The sequence below is a fragment of the Octopus bimaculoides genome, chromosome Z (genome assembly GCF_046866305.1).
Source record: "Octopus bimaculoides isolate indiv1 chromosome Z, ASM4686630v1, whole genome shotgun sequence".
NCBI classification, from domain to species: domain Eukaryota; kingdom Metazoa; phylum Mollusca; class Cephalopoda; order Octopoda; family Octopodidae; genus Octopus; species Octopus bimaculoides.
The window spans coordinates 45,819,461-45,829,470 of record NC_142944.1 but is presented as its reverse complement, the minus strand read 5'-3'; the positions used below and the strand labels follow the sequence as shown (position 1 = coordinate 45,829,470).

General features: G+C 36.7%; 1 long non-coding RNA gene across 1 annotated transcript; it reads right to left on the bottom strand.

The window, feature by feature from the left end:
• Positions 1-578: 578 nt before the first annotated feature.
• On the bottom strand, positions 579-7,483 carry LOC149132234 (uncharacterized). Its single transcript, XR_016244770.1, has 3 exons — positions 7,251-7,483; positions 1,882-2,243; positions 579-709 (listed from the first exon to the last, which is right to left on the bottom strand). It is a non-coding gene; the product is annotated as an uncharacterized LOC149132234 (long non-coding RNA).
• Between the last annotated feature and the right edge of the window lie 2,527 nt (positions 7,484-10,010).

The window sequence follows — 10,010 nt, the reverse complement described above, 5'->3', positions numbered from 1 at the left end:
AGATTATACGGTCAGTATGTTACTGGAAGAAAGGCGGACTTGACTGAAAGGTTGAAAGGGATAAAAATTATGTTGATGAAGAATGTCAACAAAGTAAATTCATCGGGCGATAAGTCTGAAGTATCGGACGATACTTCAGACAGGAATAAGCAGAAGCTTATATCTCCTCTCGGTGAAGTATTGCCTGATCACAATCTGCTTTCATCATAGCTTTCAGCAACCATTCACTGATTTGGCCATGAGCCAAATAAAATAATATAATATAATTATTTTATTTTATTTTATAAAATAAAATAAAATAAAATAATGTAAAATAAGAGGAATGGCCGAATCGGCATCTATTTCTAGTATATAGAAGTCCACTTTTGCTGGTCATTCCTCTTATTTTTATATGTAATATAATTTTAATCTTCGGATTTTTTTAATATGCTAGACCACTGGTTCTAATTGATTAATATCAATTTCTACCCTTATTAATATATATATATATATATATATAAAGAAACATATCATAGCTAGGCTTACTCGAAATTCCCACGTTCATTCAGAACATTAACAACAATTTCAATGTATTTATTATTTGAATGCAAAATTCTTTATTAAAAATACCCGTACATCAACACAACAATTATTAGATTAAACATGCGTGTTTAGCCCAACGTACACCACTCGAATTTGTTTGCCCTCTTGAATTTTAACATGTTCTAATCTGTTAATGAGGAGATAAATCAAAGAGACATTTCAGTCATCTACTAACTGCGTATATGATCATGCACTTACTGATATTTTAAATACTTTGTTTGGAAAAACGGATGGCAAGGGGTGATCTTTCGATGGTCCATTAAAATTGACGGAATGTTGGGAACACATTTGGCTATTTGCAGTGTAAACAAAGTCTTTCCTCACAAGTCTCGATCTCTGAAGCCAAATACGACGAATAGCTACGTTTGCAGGATATCTATGTAGTGAAATAACTTTGCCGTCTACATTCTTCCCTCTATAGTGGCTGCATATACAGCAGTATTCGCGTGATTTCTTCGGAGACATATTATGTGAGTCGTCTGCGGAAGTTAAAGCAAGTCACTGAGCATGCGTACATGTCATACGGGAGAGTTCCAATCAGGGGTGGATAACAACCTTATAGGAATCCCCTATAGTAGAAGACACTTGCTCAAGGTACCACGCAGTGGGACTGAGGCCTGAACTATGTGGTTGGTAAGGAAGTTACTTATCACACAGTCATATATAAACAAATAGACAAATATATGCATATATACATACACACATATATGCATGCATACATATATACATGCATACATACGTGCATACATACATAGATACATACATACATACATGCATGCATGCATACATACATACATACACATATATATATACATATCAGTAACAACTCTGTGTTGGGGTACAGGGGTATCTACAGAGCCAAGACCGAACATGACCAACGGACGGGCAAGCTTTATTCTAGAAACAGCAAGAAAACGTCTTGTAACATTATTCGACTGACAAAACAGAAAAAAAAAAGAGAAAGCGATAGAGAGAAAGGGTGTGGTTAATGTATGTGTGTGTATGTGTGTGTGTTTGTGTGTGTGTGTGTGTTTAAAAAGAGTGAGAGAGAGAGATAGAGAGAGAGAGAATAAAATTAGTTCAAGTGTACTTTATTTTATAGCCCTTCTCTTCTTACAATGTAATGTACGAATTTGTGTATTCTTTTTGACCTTGCTGTCAAAATAAAAAGGCGAAAGAAGAAAGGAAAGATTTGACTTTATTAACCTGCTACCGTATCAGCAACAACAAAAAAAAGAAAGAAATATATATATAAATATATAAAATAATATAAAATACAAATAAACATATAACCGATACCTGTTTAAACGAGTTCCTTTTCAATTTCACCTTTTCATTTATTCTTTTCTTTCATTTTCTTTATTCTGTCTCTCTCCCATATTTTACAGTTTTGCTTTGCTTCCCTTTCTCTATGTCACTCATTTTTCTTCCCCTTTTATTCGTTCATTTATTATTATTATCATCATCATCATCATCATCATCATCATCATCATCATCATCGTCGTCGTCGTCGTCGTCGTCATTGCTATTTTGTCATTTTCGTTTTTTCAAACTTGTCTGTGTGTGTGTGTGTGTTTTTTTTTGATTTTTTGTTTTTTGGTTGGGTTCTGTTTTTTGTAATTTCTTCGTCCTTCCATTATTACAGAAGAAAAACAATAAATCTTTAAAATAAAATAAAAAAAAAGAAGGAAACATTAAAAAAATTATTTATAGACGCTTTGCACATAAATGCAACAATATTCAAACCGACCCTTCACCTGTCCGGAAAAGGACCCCCAGACAGTGACAGTAAATAGGATTAACTAACAGGGGTTAGGGATATAAAGTTAAAAGGACAGGAGAAAACATACTTGGACTTTCAATCTTCTTACCTCTCTCTCCCTCTCTCTCTCTCTCTCTCTCTCTCTCTCTCTCTCTCTCTCTCTCTCTCTCTCTCTCTCTCTCTCTCTTTCTCTCTCTCTCTCTCTCTCTCTCTCTCTCTCTCTCTCTCTCTCTCTCCTTTTCTCTTCTCTCTATTTCTCCTTCCCCTCTATCTTCCTCTATTGTATTTCATCCTAAGTTACTGCCAAACTTTCTATTGTCGGTTATATGTTCGAGAACGATAACCCAACAGGGCGTTTGCACTGTAAAACTCTAATAAAATGGAATAAAAGAATTAATCTTATATGACCCTTTACGAACATTTTTGTGAAAGATAAGAAGGAACTATAAACGGGAAGAAACTAGAAAAAGCATAACAGTGGAATGCTTTAATCTTTGATGATGAAGTCATAAGCCAAGAAAATGGTTGAGCACCTTCAAGACTACTACCATCTGAAGGAGGTTTCGGGCATGTATATATATTTTGAAATGCACAATTTTCATTATTTACATTTTTTACATTTGATGGATATTTGTCCTCATCTTGTTTGCTGTTAACACAACATTTTGGCTGATATACCATCTAGCCTTCATCAGGTGTCTTGGGGGAAATTTCTAAGGTATTTTTCGATGTTATTATCATTATTATTATAATTATTATTATTATTATTATTATTATTATTATTATTATTATTATTATTATTATTATTATTATCATCATTACTATTACTATTACTATTACTACTATTATTATTATTACTATTATTATTATTATTATCATTACTATTACTATTACTACTATTATTATTATTACTATTATTATTATTATTATTATTATTATCATTATTATTATTATTATTATTATTATTATTATTCCTCACCCAGAGATGGGCTGAGAGGAAGCTCTCCTTGAAAGGTCGAGCGGAGGTGTCGAATGCGTACATCGCATCCGTCAATTATTACCGTTTGACCGTCGTCCCTTGTCCCGACCGCTGGTTAACCAAGATAGTACGCTTGCTCTTCAACTTTTTGTGGAAGGGTCAGGTACCACTGGTGAGACGCTCCATCTACTGTCAACAGCCGCTGAACGGAGGCCTTGGCATGCCGTGGTTGCTGATGCGCAAACATGCGCTCAGGCTACGACATCTCAAGCGTTTCCTGGACGGTGAACAGGTGTGGTCGCCGTTCGTCAGACGCGATTTTCCGCAGCTCGTTTCTTTAACAGAGCTGCAATCCTGGATCAAACGTAAACCGAGAAAGAGCGCTTGGCACCTCGAGTGCCGCCAAGCTCTCACCGCCCTCAGTCAGGTGGGCAGTGCGATAGGTAGTAGCTCCACTCTAGCGTTCTATAGAGGGTTAGTGGGAGAAAACTGCGACGACGTTCTCGGGGAAACTCTAGGCGTCAAAGATAATCAGCTAAACAGTCTGTTTAGGAGAACTTTCGGGCCGGTGCCCATGGATAATTTCCAAAGGTCCCTCGCCTGTCAGTGCTACCGAGGTGCGCTACCTGTTAGAGATAAACTCTACCGGCACGGAAGTACCGTCAACCGGGCCTGCCCGAGGTGTGCTCAGGACGACGAAACCGTTCTGCACGCACTCGTTCAGTGCCCAAGCATTGCTGACCTGAGGGTCTATATCGAACAGCTACTGTCACGTGTAGGACGGATCCGGCTATCAGCTGGATCCATCGTGAGAATTGACCCGCCGACCTCCTTTAACCAGGAGGGCAAGGCAATTTTCCTATGCCTAGTGGCTGTAGCGAAAGAGGTGATATAGTGGACCCGTTTGAAAGGGCTAAAGACAGACACTTTCCTCTTTGGCCAAGGCCTCATCAACTTTTTCAAGTTCCACTTGAAAAGGAAGATGAGAGTAGAGAGGGAAGTGCTGTCTCATAGCAAATTCGTTGAAAGATGGGTGACTGTTGGAAGAATGGCCGGTATAAACGGACCAATTCTGAGAATACACCTGTAGAAAAAAAAAAGGTAACGTAAAAGGAGAAAGGGCTCTATACCCCTTTCGTATTTTTTCTGACCAGGTTCCCGTGGTTTTATGGGTTTTTCCACGTGTAACCTTTCCTTTTTCGAAGCGCCTCCCCCTTTGGGAGTTCTATTTATTTATTTATTTATTTATTTATTTATTTATTTATCTATTTATTTGTTATATCTTTCTCCGTTTTCTTCCTCTGTTTAGACGAACTTTCCTACCTTTTCGGACAAAACCTTTTGTAACCCTCGTCTTGTCTCTGTCCTTAAATGTTTTTAATTGATATTAGCCCTTGTGGCCAATAAAACGAATTAATAATAATTATTATTATTACATCGAAAAATACCTTAGGAATGAGGACCCAGGTTTGAAATTTTCCCAAGAAACCTGATGAAGGCTGGAGGGTATATCAGCTGAAACATTGTATTAACAACAAAGAAGATGAGGACAAATATCCGTCAAATATAAATAATGTACATAATTCCTCATCTCTTAAATATAGAACTGCATGCACAATTTTCTTCCGCCATGGAAGACAATCACATATACAAACTCACGCGCGCTAGTACGTTTGTATGTACTAGTACTTTTGAATGTACGTTTGTATGTACGCATATGTACATAATAAATAATAAAAAATATATATGTATGTATATATATATATATATATATATATATATATATATATATATATATATATATATATATATATATATATATAGAGAGAGAGAGAGAGAGAGAGAGAGAGAGAGAGAGAGAGTTATTAATATTTCTAAGTCTCTCTAAAGGAGACTACGGCAGCGGTACTGGAAATTAATAGTTATCGCCAAGCCAACATGGCAGTCCCAAAATTAGGACGAAAGCTGCCGTGAATTAGCTCCAAGAAGCCATCGCCTCTAGCTAGCTATGTGACACACGAAACCTGTGTCCTTTATGACCTTCGAACAGAGGAGGTCAGCAGTGTCCCCCTGCTGGTTTGGCATCTGCAGACTAGTTTCAGGGTGTTGCCCCTTGTCAATGCAGAGCAGCCAAGCCCTAGCCAGGCGGCGCTGCTGACTATCTGTTCGAAGGTTATTTATCTAATTTCAGTGGAATCTATCCACTGGTTTTCAGAAATAGAGTTATTAATATTTCTAAGTCTCTCTAAAGAATATATATATATTCTTTTATTTGTTTCAGTCATTTGACTGCGGCCATGCTGGAGCACCGCCTTTAGTCGTGTAAATCGATCCCAGGACTTATTCTTTGTAATCCCAGTACTTATTCTATCGGTATATTTTGCCGAACCGCTAAGTTACGGGGACGTAAATACACCAGCATCGGTTGTCAACCGATGTTGGGGGGGGGGGACAAACACAGTCACACAAACATATACACTCACATACATAATACTTATATATATATTATATATATATATATATATATATATATATATATATATACGACGGGCTTCTTTCAGTTTCCGTCTACCAAATCCACTCACAAGGCTTTGGTCGGCCCGAGACTATAGAAGAAGACACTTGCCCAAGGTGTCACGCAGTAGGACCGAACCCGGAACCATGTGGTTGGTAAGCAAGCTACTTACCACACAGCCACTCTTTCACCTATATATATATATAAAGAAAACAAACAATGGAACAAGAACGTAACAGGCAACAACAAAGCTTTCGGACAGTTTGACGATACAAAAAAGGACAGGAAAAAACAAGGACGGGTCATTCGGAGCTTTCAATCTTCAGTCGACTTCCAGATCGTCTTTGCAGTTTTGGCCGGTTACACTCGAGACTGCTCCAATCTAGCCGGCCCCAAGAAAATCTAAGCTAAGAGCACTAGATTCTTTGGAAGAAAGCAAGCAAATGTATAGGAAAACAAGGACGGAAAAAACGGAGAATGGTACACAATTACAAATACAAAACACAGGACATTAACAATAGGTGCCTTTCGACTACGAGCAAATTAAATTAAGCTGGTGTGTATGGAAGTGAAGCCTTACGGCTGGAACATAAGGGATAAAAGTCATGGGAAGGAATATAAGAAATGCTACACGGATGGTAGTTGAACCAAGAAAGAAACGTCAGGTTTGGCAGAACACCGGTCACGTGGAAGGAGAGGAGAGCAGTAAGGGGGCAGAGGGATTGAAGAATTAGGGGGGACGAGAAAAAGGGAGAAAGGTAAAGGAGAGAGTGAGGTAAAAGAGGAGGGAAAGTGAGAATGAAAGAATGAAAGTCAAGAAATGTGAGAGAGGGGGAGCGAGAAAAAGAAAAGTGGAAAGTACGAAGGAAGTGTGAAGGGGACTAAAAGAAAGAGTAAAAGAGTCGTACAGAAATGCATGTATGGGGTACAGGACGTCACCAACGGTGCAAATAAAAGGAAATATGTAAACAAACGCGGGAAAAACGAGGGAAATACGTGAACAACGAGAATAAAATGGAAAACAGGATAAGTAAACACAGAGAAAGAACCCTTCATCAGTTGTCGGCTGTCTATCTACTCGTCATTTTACATACGCGTGTGTGTGTGTGTGTGGGGGGGGGTGTTTGTGTGTGTGTGTGTGTGTGTGTGCGCGCGCGCGTGCGTGTATTAAGTAACAAGAAGATGGATTTGGTATTAAACGTTATTCTGTACAACATTCGTTTCGACTCGCCATGTTATTGTCCTCTACGTATGCTTTACTCAGCATTTAAACACACTTATCGACTTATACCTATTAGTCCAAAATATTTACTATTATTATTATTATTATTATTATTATTATTATTATTAGATTATAGAGAGGACTGATAAACTCAGCAGAAATGTAATATATAGAAAGATGAGTTCTTAACTTTTGTATACGATTGCCAAATTCCATCACTAAGGTAAACATAGCTGACGTAATCCATCACTACGGCCAACTCAATAACAGAAAGCGCTACTCGAAAGTAACTTATTTATTGGTTATTGAGTTGGCCGTAGTGATGGATTACGTCAGCTATGTTTACCTTAGTGATGGAATTTGGCAATCGTATACAAAAGTTAAGAACTCATCTTTCTATATATTACATTTCTGCTGAGTTTATCAGTCCTCTCTATAAACTAAAAATGAATTAGACTGACATTTATTTTATTTTGAACCAGACCAGATGAAGACACACGAGATGTCGAAATATTGTCATTGTTCAAAGGACCAATAAATAAGTTACTTTCGAGTAGCGCTTTCTGTTATTGAGTTGGCCGTAGTGATGGATTACGTCAGCTATGTTTACCTTAGTGATGGAATTTGGCAATCGTATACAAAAGTTAAGAACTCATCTTTCTATATATTATTATTATTATTATTATTATTATTATTATTATTATAATTATTATTATTATTATTATTATTATTATTATTATGTGTGTATGTTTGTGTGTCTGTATGTGTGTGTATGTGTGTTTAAATCACAATATGATAATCCAGTAGTACTCATAAAGAAAGCTCCTTAATGTATCATTCTATTAAACATAGAATATAGAGTACGATATAAGAGAAAACAATAGGGAGTGTATAAAGCCATATTATGTTGGCAATTAAATTTTACTTTAAAGAAATGTTACTGTATGACTCTCTCTGATAGATTCAGAAATAATACTGTTTATATATATATATATATATATATATATATATATATATATATATATATATATATATATATATATATATATATATATATACATATATATATATATATATATATATATATATATATATATACATATACATATACATATACATATACATATACATATACATATATATATATACATGCATACATACATACATACATACATACATACATACATACATACATACATACATACATACATATTTGTGTGTAACAAAAATTAACACGAGACACTTTCTCAAGACAAATACTGTAGTTTCGATAGTATATCTTCGTTAAGTAATATTGCAGCACTTGGATCCCATCGGTGAAAAAGCTTTTATTCTGTTGACCAACAAGGTTATCAACAACAGATATGACGTCATCATCACTGCGATACTGGTTCCCAACCGGGTGTTTTTTCATGTTGGGGAACAGATGATAGTCAGATGGAGCCAAATCAGGAGAATAGGGAAGAGGATTAACCAGCTCAAAGCCACAGCCACGCACAGTAGCCATTTAAAATAGGGACATGTGTGCTGGGGCATTTTCCTCATAAAACAGGACCTTATATGATTAGTTTTTCGAGACCTTCGGTCTCGATAGCCTTTCGTAACTGCCTAAGCAAGTTAGCATAGTACTCTCCATAGTTGGTATAGTACTCACCATTTTGTAGCTCTTTTAAAGATGGTCAATAAATATAATGCCTTTTACATTTCAAAAAAACTGGGGCTAATACCTCCCCTGGCCTCTTTTGGAGCAGGTGAAGAAGGGTGTTTCCACTTACATGCATAGTCTTCTTTCTTTGATATAATCAGCCTGATGCGTTTTTGATCGGAAGACGTGACAGCCACCAAGCAGAAACCTTCGTCATGCCAAGTTCATTGTGCAGAATATTCTCAACTCTCTCACGAGATATGCTAATAACATAAGCTATTTGATTTATAGTCACGCGCCATCACCATGTGGTGAACACGATTAACGTTTTCCTCTGGGGTGGCAGCTGCAGGACCTCCAGACCTTGTGTTAGCTTCAAGACTCTCCCTCCTTCTCCTAATTTCTGCCCACTTTTGCACAGTTCATAAAGACGGGTGTGACCATTCTCTAAAGTAGTAAGCATGTCAGCATTAATGTCCTTAGGGGCTAAACCCATTTTCTGCAGGTATTTGATTACACTACAATGTCCAATTTTGTTTATTTTCAAGAAAATTCGCTGCTAGTTACATTTGAGTTCTTCTTTAAGAAGCCAGATGTCAGTTTACAAGTAATGCAGTTATTAATAAAATCAGGTGAGATTAATGCATGCGAGATTTTACAGCTCTAGCATCACTCCTTCATAGTCTTTCTATGAACTATTCAGCCGATCCTCGTAACTTGAGCATAATCTTAGTTTCTGACAAGTCGAGAGCCCATATCGTGGCGCCTTTGTGTCTATAAACGAGTGTAACGCTTGCCTCTAGGATGCATGCGATAAAGAACAAATATATTTGTATCTGTATGCGCGGCCATATGTGTATGTATATATATGTGTGTGTGTGCGCGCGCCTGTGAGTGTGTATATATGTGTGTGCCTTGTGTAAGTGAAATAGAATCAATATGTGTGTTATTTGTAATAACAGAGCTCCTGTAAGCTTCCATTGCTGATTTCTAAGTTTTTCAGGTATTGCCAAATTTAGAGACCACCCAGGAAATAGAATGATTATAAAAGCAAAGAAAGAAATGCTTAGAGAATAACAGCAAATAAATGGATTATCAACATGTGTGATATGGCACTAGACTATACAAAGAAATGAAGATATTTTGCCAATCGGCATGATTTAGTCATGAAATACTACAATAATAAATGATGTGTCGAAGAATGACAGCCTGTTGTCCATGCCCTGAAGATCAAACATACCACGCTTTTCAAATATATAAAACAGAAGGAAAAAGTAAATGAAAATAAAATAAAATGAAGTAAAT